Below are 15,770 nucleotides of genomic sequence, written 5' to 3' on the forward strand. Positions count from 1 at the left end.
TAGAAAGTACTCGTAAGAGAGGTCTTTTGCTCTAAGGACTGAATTCCAAATCAAGATTGGACAGCCAAAATGATTAAACTCAGTTTCACTACATTGCTCAGCTTTATATTGATCTCTTTCAATTCAAAAGTTTGAATTAATCAAAATTATTTTTGAGTTGTAAAATATGACAGATGTTTATTCATAAAAACAGTTCAGACTATCTGTAACATACCCCATTTTATCAAAAATAATATATGCGATGGTTGTTGTAGGCATTAGTTCTAGCACATTACAAACACACAAAGCAAAGTCTGGAATTTATCAATTCTTGTTATCAATTTCATTAATTCTACTAGGTTACAGTCTGTGTAAAGCACATTTGACTGTATGAAAAATGTCAATAAAAATAGTTTTTTAAAAGGGGAAGATAAAAGGTACCATTTTTTAAAGAAAAAAAAGTAATCACTGAACCCACAGGCTAAGCTACAAATGCACCATTTAATTACATCAGTGCAGAAGAATTAAAGGTCTCATAGTAGAATGTGTTTCAGTTGAACTTAAATGATAAATCTTTCATAGTGATCAGCAGAGCTAATATGAAAAATATGATGCCTTATTATTAATTATCCAGTAGAGTAAATCATAAACTGAAGTCCAGGAAATTAAGTTTTATCCTTAAATTTGTCACCATGATGCTTTGTGATAAAACCAATTGACCTTTCTTCACTCAGCTTCCTCATCCATAAAAAGAGGAGGAATATGTACTTTTTGAGAGCATATTTTCAACCTCTGGTTGATTGGAAAGTAGTTTAAATATATTGCTACATTAACTCTGTTAAAAATGTTACACCAAGTATGAAAATGCTACTAAAACCATCACCTTGTAGTGATCACGTCATTCTTTTTGCTTTTTTCAAGTCAGTTTTCTTTTCTTCACTTCTTCTCTGATCTTGCTGACTCCTGCATTTTATCAGGAATTTTTTTTCCTGATGTAACATTTTCACAATCCATTTTCTTACCATTACTTCATTCTATGATCTAGCCCCAGAAATTAAATGGCTTTTCAGATGGTCCAACTCATTTCAAAATTTCTGTTGGAAATATGGTGTTATTTTATTTTCGGTCTTTCTTCTAAGAATTACAGAAAAATGTTTTGACCAGAAGGAAAAATAAGTAGTTACCAGATGAAAGTGAATATCATATAATTTAATTAATTCTCCTAGAAAAAATCCATATAGTGTGTATTTTTTCTTTAAATGTAACAAATCCAAAAATATGTATCATATCTTACATCTTAATTTTTATCTAAATAATGAATATTCTAGAAAGAGCCAAGCTGGTCTAATTTATTTTGGAATTACTAGGTCTCTTATGGACCACCACTGGACACAACTTTTTCCCCATACCCACAAATAATCGGCAGAGGGTGAGTGTTGAAGCTATAGTTTGAGTATGAGTGAGAGTTCAGTATAAGGAATCCTAAAATATGGTAGTTTCTTTGAAAACAAATATTTTCACATTTTTATTTAGCAGTATTGAAATACAGAAAATTGTTATACTACCCACAACAGAATTTTATGAGTATCAAACCACATTTTACAATTTTTAAGAAACCATACTGTTTGGAAGTAGTGGACATCTCCTGTTTATATCCCTTGAATATTTTTTTACTTCCATCACTAAACTTTCCTTTGGAGTACAACTCCCCTCCTCCTCTTATTTCATTTAGTTGGGGGTAGGCCCATTACCCAAAGCAGCCAAAAAGTGTCTAGTAAATCTAAAAATATACATGTTCTGAATAAGCAAATCCACTCCTAGGTAAAAGTCCTACATAGATACCTACTCTTATGCACAATGAGAAATGTATGTGTGTGTATGCTTACAAGATGGCTAATGGCATTATTACTTACATTAACAAAAAATGAAAACCCCAACTATATATCAATAAACTGTGAGATATTCATATAACAGGATACTATGCATAAAAGTAATGAATAAATGTCAGATAAATGAAATAAGAGGGATGAATTTTCAAAAAATTTTAAAAGTTTTTATTTGAATTCCAGGTAGTTAACATACAGTATTATATTAGTTTCAGATGTACAATATAGTAATTCAACCATTTCATACAACACCCTGTAGTCATCACAAGTGCCCTTCTTAATTCCTATCACCTATTTAACCCATCCTCCTCCCATCTCCCCTCTGATAATCAGTTCATTCTCTATAATTAAGAGTCTGATGGCACCTGGATGGCTCAGTCAGTTAAGCATCTGCCTTTGACTCAGGTTGTGATCCCAGGGTTGTGGGATAGAGCCCCTCATCTGGCTCCCTGCTCAGCAGGGAATCTGCTCCTTCTGTTTCTTCCCTGGCTCCTGCTCTCTCTTTCTCTCTCTCTCTCTCTCTCTCTCTCTCTCTCTCTCTCTCTCCCTCTCCCTATCTACCCCCTCTCTCAAATAAATAAAATATTTTTAAGAGTCTTTTTCTTGCTTTGACTCTCCCCCCTTATTATTCCCTTTGCTTTTATTTGCTTATTTCTTAAATTCCTCATATGAGTGAAATCATATGATGTTTGTCTTTCTCCGACTGACTTATTTCACTTAGCTTAATACTCTCTAGCTCCATCCATGTTTTTGCAGTGGAAAAAACTTCGTTATTTTTCATGGCTGAGTAGTATTCCATATATATATACCATTACTTCTTTATCCATTCATAAGTTGATGGATATTCGGATCTTTCTATAATTTAGCTATTATTGATAATGCCACTATAAACATCAAGATGTGGCAATTCATTTATAAAACACATAGCAGAATATTTTAAAATTGGAATCTTCACAAAGTAATACAATGTGAAAAATAAATAGAATACCAAGACAGCTTGGAAAATCAAAACTAACAGAAGACACACCCCCAAAAGAGAAGAGAATTATAGAAAAATAAATAAATAAATATGAGAAAGGAGGCAGAAATGGAGGAAACAACATGAAAAGGAAAAATTATCCCTGGTCTCCTTGAGGAGAGAGTATTTCCTAAGCATTAATCTTAGAGAGAGGAAGAGAGAGAGAGAAATAAAGGGAGAGAGGGAGGGAAGTAATTGTTATTAAGATGTCTCTTTGCAGTATTATCTGTAATGGTACAATACTAGAAACACCTCAAATGTCCAGAAAATAATAGGGAAAGAATTTTATAAATTATGTGAAGCAGTGCCATATAGTAGAAAGAGTCTGGATTACAGTGAGGTGACTTCGAGTAACAGTCCTGCTTCGAACCTCGGTTAGGCAAATGTCCTAATCCTGACGTGTATCCCAGGGAACTCTGTGTCTCCTTCCAAGCCTAAAAATTTGTAATACAATAAAATGTTTCAAAGTTAACATTATTCTGATTTTAGCAGGTTTTCTGAATGGTATATCTCTTTGTAGTGTGGAGGAGAGCAGCCAGCTATTCTTGAAAGAGCAGAATCTCCAAAAGCCAATAAACCATTATCCATTCTTTCATGAAATGCTTATTAAAATGTGCAGGTACTAATCTAAGCCAGGATTTTTTCCCCCTAAAATGGTATCATGCGCAAGTTAACTTTCAGAGTTACTTTCTTTGGTCCACATAAAATTGTGATCAGAGTTGAATTATATTTAGGCACCCAGTGCAGGACATAGCATGTAATACTCTCAAGAAAAGCTTGTTTCCTCCCTCTGGCATATAAAAGAACAACAAAATGAAAAAAGCAATAAGTTAATTACATGGATATCCTTGTATTGAGAAGTAGTTTGACACCAGAATTGCCACCGTCAGTTTTCATTACTGTGTTACAAATCAGAGTAAAATTAAATTTTACTGAGATTTGCAGATCTTATACTCAGAAAAATTATATAAGAGAGAACAAAGCAATTAATATCCCCTGGTCAATTTCAGCCATGATAATCATGTAAGTCGGGTGCTCTCTATTAAGAGAACATCTCTGTAATGTAGATGAAAAGAAAAGAGATTTCTCATGATGATGATGATGAGAATTAGCATTTTTTGAATGCCTACTGTGTGCATCATTCCTAACACTTTGTATATTTTACCTGATTTCAACTGTATCATAGATGACATAATAGCTTAAAGTCCCCTGTGTATTGACTGAATTTTATCATCTACTGCCATTTGATAGGTTCTGTAGATGTCCCAAGTCCATTCTTCATTCACTTTATAAAAAACAAGTTCTTATTTGTGTAATATGCTAAGCACCATAATACATCGAAGAATGAATTAAGCAGAGATCTCCTGGGGAAGTTACCATGGAGCAGAAGAGATAAACTGTTCTGTGTTATCCACATAACAGGATGCAAAATAAAAAGTTCAGTATCAAAGAGATGGATCATAAATGGGAGTAGGAATTCTGGGATGGTTATGGAAAGTTTCCTGCACACATGGAATTTGAAGTCCACCTTCAAGGAGAGCAAGAATTTGTACATGGAGGTGTCAAAAAATTATTTTTAAATCTAAACTTGATGAGGACTTTATTTAGATGGATTATTGCAAAGAGGTAGACTATTGCATGAGGAGGAGGAATGTTGCAATAAGGAGACCATTCTGAGTATAAGATCTGCAAACCTCAGGCAAAAGGAGTTTTTCTTTTACAGGAAGAAGAAAACAAAGCTAGCAAGAACAGAGTGTGTGGAAGTGGTCTGAACAGGAGTGGCATGATGGGACAGCACATCAGAGAAGATTTGACCCTGAGGCCAGCCTCTTCTGTGGCAGGCCTATTAAGGAATGCCTGCATACTGGCTCGTGATGAGGGTAGGGCAAAATTAGAGACCTGAAGGAAGGAGAGAATCTTAACCAAATTATGGCTAACAAGCATTTTGTTCTGGCTTATCAGTGGGGACAGCCGTTTAGCTAATCATTTATGAAGTGAAGAAAGGAATTTGGACGGTCTGTGTCTGGCCTTGTCATAGGTGAACAAAGGAGCATCCATGAGTTTTACCTAAGTCATAAGGGGGAGGGTGCATTTCTACAGGAAGCTGTTGCCTGGAACAAAAAAGGAGGGGGGAGTTGCTTAAACTTTACTGTTTTCTAGGATCATAGGTCCCGAGTGAAGTTCAAGATTGTCAGGGATGCAGGAATAAAAAATCAGTGAGAACTACCTGATGAATGAGGTATGCATGAGAGGGGTTGCATGTAGTCAGGATGTGAAGATTTTGAAGAAGGATGGTACTAATCAATACTAGTAGTAGCTTTCTGAGTGTCCAGGCCCTGTTCTAAGCACCTTATATCTGTCACCTCATTTAAATAAGCCTCACAACCATCCAATGACACAGGTACAATTATTCTCCCATTTTATGGCCAAGGAATTTGAACTCCTCAGAGGGTAAGTGACTTTGTCACACTGCTAGTAAGACCTATAACTGGGGCTGTAAGTCCTAAAGCCCAAGTCTCCCAGGAGCTGGCCCAACCTCTTTTCATTACTTCAAACTCTTCCTTTAACCCAGACAGTGAGGGTTTAAAACTGCTGGAAAAGGGAGAGGGGACATACAGTGATCTTCCACTTTCCAAAAACAATCCACTTTGAGAGAAGTTGTGGGACACAGAAGAAAAAATACAGAAAATGAGAAACTCCAAGTTGGTGGTGGTGCACTGGCAATAGCAGCAGCATATGGAACTGGCCAATAGAAAGGACAGTTAACAGAGTAGGTTCTGGATGCAGAGAATAAAACAAACAAACAAAAAAACTCAGTCAGTCAGGGCAGAAGGAGGCCCACTGCTTTGTGCAATTTGTGTGGGAATGGGGATATGAGTGAAGACCAGGGTCAACTTACTACTGTCATCTTTACAGGCACAGGTTTCCAGGCTTCGTTCCACCATGAATGAGATTAAGGCAGGCTTTAAAGTATGAGCAGTAGGTGGAAAACGGCTGCTACTTTAGTTCTTAAGGGCATTCCTGAGCCATACTCAGTTATCCTCACTAGTACAATTAGCCTTCCAGAATTAAAGACAATTGCTCAATCCAACAGGCATTCAGCTCTCCTTCCCACAACCAGCTATGTATGCATTTATTTCTACTGTTCACAACCACCATAGTTTTTGCTAATGATCATCCTTTGATTCAGTACACTCAGGTTTAATGAGCCAGAGTATATGTAATACATGGTTGAAAATTTTACTGAAAATATTGTTACCTATCTGATATGTAAGGAATTGAACTAAGTTTGTCAAGAGAGCATAGTTTACATAGCAATGCTAATTGCTAACCAACAGAGATTTTATTGGAAATATAATGGATAAAGAAAATGTGGTCTATATATACAATGGAATATTACTCAGCCATTAGAAACGACGAATACGGGGGCAGCCCGGGTGGCTCAGCGGTTTAGCGCCACCTTCGGCCCAGGATGTGATCTTGGAGACCCGGAATCGAGTCCCGCATCGGGCTCCCTGCATGGAGCCTGCTTCTCCCTCTGCCTGTGTCTCTGTCTCTCTTTCTCTGTGTCTCTCGTGAATAAATAAATTTAAAAAAAAAAAGAAATGACGAATACTCACCATTTGCTTCGACGTGGATGGAACTGGAAGGTATTATGCTGAGTGAAGTAAGTCAATCGGAGAAGGACAAACATATGGTTTCATTCATCCAGGAATATAAAAAATAGTGAAAGGGATTAAAGGGGAAAGGAGAGAAAATGAGTGGGAAAATATTAGAAATGGTGACAACATGAAAGACTCCTAACTCTGGGAAATGAACAATGGGTAGTGGAAGGAGAGGTGGACAGGGGGATGGGGTGACTGGGTTACGGGCACTGAGGGGGGCACTTGATGGGATGAGCACTGGGTGTTATACTATATGTTGGCAAATCGAACTTCAACAATACATTATATATATAATTATATATATAATATATATTATGTATTATATATATATTAAAAAATAAAAGCAGTTAACCTCTCTTGAGCTCATTCTGTGCCTCTGGACCAATGGTAGGCACATTCACATCCTTACCTCTTTTCATCTTCCCAGGAGTTAGAGGGGATATCTACTTTATGGATGAACAAATTAAATTAAAGTTAACAGAATTTAATCACTATGCCCCAAGAGTCTGTACTTTAATCCTTAGAGTCCAGTTTTGAACCCAGACCTCCTTGATTTTAAAAATCTTTTACATCTTTCCACTCTGAATCAATCACTCACATTTTCAGGCCTGATCAGTAACAGCTCTGCTATTGCTCTGTGACCTTGGGGAAATTATTTAACTACTCTTTGACTTTGTTTCTTAGTCTGAAAAGTGAGGCAATCATATCTTCATCATAGGATCATTTTGAAGATTAAATCAATTAATATGGGTAAGGGATTTAAAAGACCTATATAGCCACCATTTTTATATATGTTAGCTGTGGTTTTTGAAGATAATGACTGAGATGACAATGAAACCATGCTCTCTTTCTCAAAATAGCCAACTCAGTATCTCAGTATGACTTCATGTGCTCTAGCAGTAGGATTGATTATATATGTGTGTATATTCCTTGTTCCACCATACTCTTCTGGCAGTTTAATTTAAATAAAACTACAGAGAACTAGGAGCATTAATATACTCAAAATTGAATTCACATGTAATTTTATGAAACATAAATTGGGAAAATACTTTGTGTATATCTTTAAACTTCTCTGAGTTTATTTTTTTCTTTTTTTTAAGATTTTATTTATTTATTCATAGAGACAGAGAGAGAGAGGCAGAGGGAGAAGCAGGCTCCATTCCATGCAGGGAGCCTGACGTGGGACTCGATCCCAGGTCTCCAGGATCACGCCCTGGGCTGCAGGCGGCGCTAAACCGCTGCGCCACCCGGGCTGCTCTTCTCTGAGTTTCTAAAATAAAATTTATATTTGATCTAAGAGAACAATATGGCATCTTTGACAACTGGGTTTGGGGAAACAAACAAACAAAAAAAGGATTAAAAGAGCCAACATAATATCGAAGAGGAAGACCAAAGCTGATGGGCTGATACTACAGGACTTTAAAATTCATCATAAACTACAGTAATCAAGACACTGTGGTATTGGTGAAAGAATAGACAAATAGATGAATAGAACGGAATAGAGATCCCAGAAATAGACCCAGAGTCAACTGATCTTTGACAAAGGAGCAAAAGCAATACAATGGAGTAAAGTTGGTCTTTTCAACAAATGGTACTGGAACAAGTAGACATCCACAGGCAAAGATGAATCTAGACACAGACCTTATACACTTCACAAAAATGAACTCAAAATGTATCACAAGCATATGTGTAAAAAGCAAACTCCAAAACTCCTAGAAGATAACATTGGAGAAAATCCAGATGACCTTGGATTTGGTGATGACCTTTCAGCTAAAACATCAAAGACATGAACCATGAAAAGAAAGAATTGATAAGCTAGACATCATTAAAATTAAAAGTTTCTCCTCTGAGAAAGATAATATCAAGAGAATAAGAAGAAAAGTCACAAACTAGGGGAAAATATTTGCAAAAGACATGTCTAATAAAGAATTGTTATCTAAAATATACAAAGAACTACTAAAACTCAACAATAAGAAAACAAATAACCTGGTTAAAAGTGGACATGGCCAACAAGCACATGAGAAAATGCTCCGCATCACTTGCCATCAGGGAAATACAAATCAAAACCACAATGAGATACCACCTCACACCAGTGAGAATGGGGAAAATTAACAAGGCAGGAAACAACAAATGTTGGAGAGGATGTGGAGAAAGGGGAACCCTCCTGCACTGTTGGTAGGAATGTGAACTGGTGCAGCCACTCTGGAAAACTGTGTGGAGGTTCCTCAGAGAGTTAAAAATAGACCTGCCCTACGACCCAGCGATTGCACTGCTGGGGATTTACCCCAAAGATACAGATGCAATGGAACGCCGGGACACCTGCACCCCGATGTTTATAGCAGCAATGTCCACGATAGCCAAACTGTGGAAGGAGCCTCGGTGTCCATCGAAAGATGAATGGATAAAGAAGATGTGGTTTATGTATACAATGGAATATTACTCAGCCATTAGAAATGACAAATACCCACCATTTGCTTCAACGTGGATGGAACTGGAGGGTATTATGCTGAGTGAAGTAAGTCAGTCGGAGAAGGACAAACATTGTATAGTCTCATTCATTTGGAGAATATAAGAAATAGTGAAAGGGAATAAAAGGGAAAGGAGAAAAAATGATTGGGAAATATGAGAGAGGGAGACAGAACATGAGAGACTCCTAACTCTGGGAAACGAACTAGGGGTGGTGGAAGGGGAGGAGGGTGGGGGGTGGGGGTGACTGGGTGACGGGAACTGAGGGGCACTTGACGGGATGAGCACTGGGTGTTATTCTATATGTTGGCAAATTAAACAGCAATAAAAAATAAATTTATATAAAAAAGTGGACTCAAGGTTTTAACAGACACCACACCAGAGAAGATAAACAGATAACAAGCATATAAAAAGATGTACCACATCAAAGGTCATTAGGGAAATGCAAATTAAAACGAACAGTGAAATACCAATACATATTTATCAGAATGGCCAAAGTCCAGAATAGTAACACTAGATGCTGGCGAGGGTGTGGAGGCACTGGAACTCTCATTGATTACTGATGGGAATGCAAAATGGTACAGCCACTTTGGAAGACAATTGATGATTTCTTACAAAACTAAACATACTCCTATCATGTGATCCAGAAATTGTGCTTCTTGGTATTGACACAGAGGAGATGAAAACTTTTGTCCACATAAAAACTTGTACATTGATCTTATACTGGCGTTTCTTGTAATTGCCCAAAATCAGAAGCAACCAGAACATTCTTCTGGAGGTGAATGGATAAATAAGCTGTGGAACAGTCAGACAATGGAAAACTATTCAATTCTAAAAAGAAATGAGCCATCAAGCCACAAAAAGACATGGAGGAAATTTAAATGCATATTATTAAATGAAAGAAGCCAGTCTGAAAAGGCTACATACTGTATGATGCCATCTATATGACATTTTGGAAAAGGCAAAACTATGGAGACAGAACAAAAAAAAACAATGGTTGCCAGGATTATGGGTGGGGGAATGAGAGATGAATAGACAGAGCACAGGAGATTTACGGGCAGTGAATATACTCTATATGATACTATGGCATACATTTGTACAAACCCATGGGGTGTAGAACACCAAGAGTAAAACCTGAGGTACACTATGGACTTTGGGTGATTGTGATGTGTCAGTGTAGACTCATCAGCTGTAACAAATGAGCAGCTCTGCTTGGGGGATCCTGATGATGGGGGAGCTGTGCATGTGGAGGGGCAGAAAGGTGTATGGGAAATCTCTGTACCTTCCCTTCAATTTTTCTGTAAACCTAAAACTACTCTTAAAAATATCTTTTATAACAACATAAGTAAAGAATTTGCACATCATTGCCCTCATATGAAGAATCAGAATTGCTAAAACATAAGAAATATTTACCCATATTTCCCATTTGTATGGAACATAGAGTTGCTAACACCGCCTTGACTTACGTGCTCCCTATGGTGCTTGAGCTCCATGGAGCCTGAGTAGAACCTGAATTTTCTTGTCTAATATATATGTTGGTAGGCATGAACTGGGATAAGAGATCAAACAGGTCAACAAAGTAACAGGGAAAGGACAAAAGTACAAAAATAAGGTTCTTTCCTAGAGATTCAAATCTGGATTGAAGTACAAGTTATGGAAGGTTGTGGTGTCTCTGAATATTGATAGTAATGCTCACTTGCTTCCACACAGGCTTTAAATAGCTGTTGGAGTTTCTGACAACTTTATGCTCTGGTGAGTCAGTGTTTGCAGATAATTCAGGCTGAGTTTACAGGTTTGCAGCAGGGATTACATAAGATATTGTGAAAATCGTATTGAAAATGATCTTAAATAGTTTATTTTATTTTATTCTGAGTTCAGTTCAAGTGTAGAAATCGTCATAGTTATAAAGGTCCATGGTGAGACCTTTCCATCACTGCTCAGAACTGATTAGCCTGTTACACACACACATACCCTCCCATCTCATTCATCCATCAACAAGTCCTCAGTTATCCACTGTCACTTTTATAAGCATGCATGCATACACTCACGCACTCATAATCCCAGATATAAGCCCTTATTGTTTTAAAGTACTTTTGCTTCCCAGAACTATGAAGATCATGCAGCAGGTAGACAGGCAGATCTTCTGATGCTCAGATTTGGCTATTTTCATCATTGATGTACTTCAGTAAGAACAGATCTCAGAGAATTAAGCATCTTAAATCTGAAAGGTTAAACTAGAGATGCCTCGTGACTCAGTGGTTGAGAATCTGTCTTTGGCTCAGGCAGTGATCCCGGGGTCCTGGAATTGAGGCCCACATCAGGCTCCCCACAGGAAGCCTGCTTCTCCCTCTGCCTATGTCTCTGCCTCTCTCTCCCTCTCTCTTTCTGTGTCTCTCATGAATAAATAAATAAATAAAATCATAAATAAAATCATAAATGAATAAAATAAATCTAAATAGTTAAACTAAATCCATTTAGAAGTTCCGCTTTGTCCTCTATATAGCTATGACTTCTGTCTCTTGCTGCCTTGAAGCTGATTATAAAAGAGCAAATAGTGACCTCCCTCTAGTCCATAGGCTAGAAAAAGACCTCACAAACTACTGATTTTTGCTTTGTTGAAAAGAAAGCATTACCATTCTAGAACACAAAATGAGTGAAAAAGATCTAAGACTCTTTCAGGACTATACTGATTTCTTCTGTATTTCTGAAACAAAGAAATAACTAAGATATAATTTACACAACTCCAGGCCTGAAGAAACAGGCTCCTATGTGTTAAGACTGGGGCATCTTTCTGCTGCCTCTTCACCTGCCTCAAAACCATTCTCCACATGGTGAAAAACAGATGCTTCAAAAGTACCAGTGGCTCACTCCACATTACTCAAAGGATAAAGTCCCAGATCCTTAGCTGGTTTGTCAAACCATCAACCATTAGTCCTCACTCACCTCATACCCCCCGCCACCATCCATTTGCCATATTATACTTTACCATCCAGCAAAACTGTTTTTTTTTTATTATATCAAGGAGTATTCCTTCTGCCCAGATCACTGTCCACCCTCACCATATACATTCACTTGATTGACTCCAGTGCTTTCCTCAGGTCTAATGTATACCTTGAAGGTGAAGTCTTCTTTAGTCCCCAAAATAAGTATGTGTTCTCATAGTGTCAAGACACGTCTGTTTCACACACTTTTATAGTCATATATTTCAAGTTGCGTTTCTCAGATGTTCGGCGTGCATAGGAATTAAAAGGAGATCATGTAAAAATGCAAATTCTGAGTGAGTGCTGCAGGACCCAGAGCACACACCGAGTAGCAAGGACTTAGAGCCTGTGTGCCTCTCTGGACCTGAGGACAGGATCCTCAGAGCCTCCCACACAGCAGTCCCTGAATTAACAGCCACTGAATGAATTTAAAAAGCGATAGAATCTTGACAATATAACATTTTCATTTTAAAATACAAGCAGTGCTTACAAATAACCATTTGAGAAGAACTTTGTTAACTTCCTTCCTCCTTCTGTATCTTGGTATTTCCATCTGTTCTTTCTGTCTCTTTGCCTCAAAGTTCACTGGTATCTGGAATTTCTACCCAATCCCCTCCTTTTCCTCTATTCCTTTTACACCCTGGAGGCATTTTCAATGCTAGCACTTCTGAAAATAAAAAGCAAAGGAAGCCAGGGAGGAGAGATGAAGAAAAAAGAAACTGTTCTCTTCTTCACATATCAGTTGAGTTACTTTCTTGTTTCTCTAAATCTAACCTCCTTGGACCCCATCAGACTATTCATCAAAGAATCCCAAACACATCCCTAGACTCCACTTTAGTGTTGTAATGCTCAAAAAATGTTGTCTGTATGTTCCTCAGAAATGGAAATGAACCTTATATCAGTCATTTATTTACACAAAGACTTGTCTTTTACCATCTAAGTAAAGATTAGACACATGTAGTCATTTTGTTCCAAATATTTATAGTTGAGTGTATTGTGAAGATGGAATAGTGAAAATAACACAAACTCCCCATGGTCCCCTTACCACCCTTATGCCCAGCCCTTGTCTCAAATACAAAAAATAAACAGTGTTAGAGAGCGGGTGCTGTGGAGCAGTCCTTTGTGGAGCAAAGGAGGAAATTGGTGAAAACATTTTATAAGATAATGATTTTCTTACTGGATGGATCACCTTTAAGAAGTATAGGCACTGCTCTTCTCCATTAGGGTTCGATCTGTTTCCAAGCAGACAAAAACCATCAAGTAAAACAGTTTCAGGGAGACAGTGTGTACTCGGAAACCTCAGACACATGTGGTTTTAGGAAACCACAGATTGACTTTTCTACTAGAACATACAAATTTTTGTTAGGCTTAAACTTTATTTAATGTCCAAAGGGACAATATAAGGAAGAAGGTTAATTAGTCTGTATTTCTGTATAAAATTTATTGTATGACTTACAGAGTGCTCTTGCACGTGCTCTCGCGCTCTCTCTCCCCCGATAGATGATAGATAGATGATAGATAGATAGATAATAGATAGATCTATATATATGATGTAGTCTGTGTCTACATAAGTAAAATGTCTATTTGTATATATATCTAATTCATACCTTCCATGTTTGCATTTCATGTATATATGTATGTGTATATGTATATACTCTATATTTTCATTTCTTGACAGCTAAGGTAGGAAAGAGATCAGAAGAGAAACTCTTGGTAAATGTGTGGATTTGTCCACTAACAAGATGTTAGACATATAAATTTGTTACTAAAAGTGCCTTCTCCCCAAAAACAAAGAGAATAGAACAATTATACTAGGGTGTGAATTCTAGCAAATTAAGAGAAATATCTGCATGATCTATGTTTCTAATTATCTGACAGAGTGCTGTTAATAACTTTTCTGGAAGCCACACACACAGCAGTAGCACTTAATTATGATGCAGTCTTAAAATATAACACAATGCACTTTTTCTATGGCCTTCAAGATCACATTGGCAGCAGAGCCTACCATAATGAACTGTCCTGAAGCCTTGAGATGCTGTTTTCAGCAATTTCACATTTAAGTATTCAGATTTTACAGTGTGTGAAGTCTGACTTGAATGTGCTCCGCCACAGTAACTTCAAAATATTCACATTTTCCTTTTCTCAATTTAAAGCCATGTTATTTTTAAAAAGCATGCAGAATATTGCAAATAAAGAGCTATAGTGAGCTAAGAACTAGATAGAACCCCCAAATTCTTCAAGATATGCTAACGATTATTTTGTCCAGTCAATTTAATTTTGCTGCAGCACACACATAAAGAAAGATATTTCACACTCCCCATGGTTCTCAGTGGTGAACATACACCAGCCCATAATTCTCAGCACACAATTATTCAGTTATCTACTTGGAAACAAGAAAATTCATTCCTTGTCATTTGATATTTTGTTTCACATCATGTAAGCATATGTCTAAAGGATTAATAAAATTATAAATTATATATTTGATGACTAAACAGGAGAAAATCTCTTAAACACTCTTACATTTTCTGTAATTTTCTTCATTTTACAAATATTATACCCCTTTTGCTACTTCTTTTATCTTAATTAGAAAAAGTAATTGGGCCACCTAGGTAGCTTAGTCTGTCAACCAGTGGACCAGCAGACCCTTGATTTCAGCTCAGATCATGATCTCAGGGTCTTGAGATCGAACCCCGAGTCAGGCTCGATGCTGGGAGCAGAGCCTACTTAAGTTTCTCTCTCTCTCTCTCTCTCTCTCTCTCTCTCTCCCTCTCCCTCTGCACACCCTCCTCCATTCTCTCTCCCTCTCTAAAAAAACTAAAGGGTAGCAAAAGGGTTTGATGGATAAGAAAAAGAGAAGAAAAGGAAAAGTTAAGTCTTCCTAATAAGGAATATTATGCTGAATACTAACTACCGCAATAAATCATCATTCCTGGGAATTAGAAGGAGCCCCCTTAAATGTGCATATGCTATTTTTTAAAGTTTAAAATATTTTACTTGCAATTTTAATTCACCAATATCCTGTGTCCCTTTTTAAAAATTATAGGAGACATTTTTACCCCTCAGGTTAATGCACTTAGCTGCTCTTTTTGGAGTCACTCTGGGGTGTTGCATTAATTTTAGCTGTAGGATAACAATAAAAAGTCATTTTAGTAAACCACAAATTAACTTAGGGGCCTTGTAAATGAAAGCACTTTTCAGAGTGCTTAGTGACCAAAACAGCCTTAATGTTCCCTCAGCTTAGCTAACTGTAGACAGATTTCTTCATCATTATAGGCTCCCCACCTCCATGTTCTTACAGCTTTAACTTTAGAAAACTTGAAAATGTCCAATCATTCCTTCCCCTTTGAGGTATAAATCATCTCACAGGCTCTTGCCAGTTTTACATCTCAGAGACATCTTTCTCAGAGACTTGGGAGCCTTTCCTTTGATGTGGAATCATCAAGAGAGCTAAGGTGTTCTCTCTCTAGTCTCTCTGGGAGAGTAGGAGTCTAACTTTGATAAGTGTCAATTAGCAAACACACATAACCTAATCATACTGACAAATCCCCTCCCCCAGTGTCCTCCAGTACTTTTCCACTAGCTCATCCCACTGCTTAAAATCTCTCTCACCTTTTGTTTTAGTGGAGTTGAGTTCTCTCTCTCTCCCCTACTACAGTGGCCTTTCATAAACTCTTCCTTGCCTGTTTGATTTTGCCTGGTACAGTTTTTCTAGGAAATTATTTAGACCTCAAGTTTACTGTAAAGGAATCTGGATTGATGTAAATAGATTTTTTAA

The 15,770-nt window shown here is 37.3% G+C and overlaps 1 protein-coding gene and 2 non-coding genes across 4 annotated transcripts in view; 1 reads left to right on the forward strand and 2 right to left on the reverse strand.

Moving 5' to 3' along the window:
• Positions 1–15,770, forward strand: part of IL1RAPL1 (interleukin 1 receptor accessory protein like 1) — a 1,348,418-nt gene that overhangs the window by 825,745 nt on the left and 506,903 nt on the right. The window lies entirely within an intron of this gene.
• On the reverse strand, positions 10,884–10,953 carry LOC119868660. Its single transcript, XR_005386637.1, has one exon. It is a non-coding gene; the product is annotated as a small nucleolar RNA U2-30 (small nucleolar RNA).
• Positions 11,113–11,192, reverse strand: LOC119868661. The gene has a single exon (XR_005386638.1). It is a non-coding gene; the product is annotated as a small nucleolar RNA U2-19 (small nucleolar RNA).

The sequence above is a fragment of the Canis lupus genome, chromosome X (assembly GCF_011100685.1).
Source record: "Canis lupus familiaris isolate Mischka breed German Shepherd chromosome X, alternate assembly UU_Cfam_GSD_1.0, whole genome shotgun sequence".
Lineage (NCBI taxonomy): Eukaryota > Metazoa > Chordata > Mammalia > Carnivora > Canidae > Canis > Canis lupus.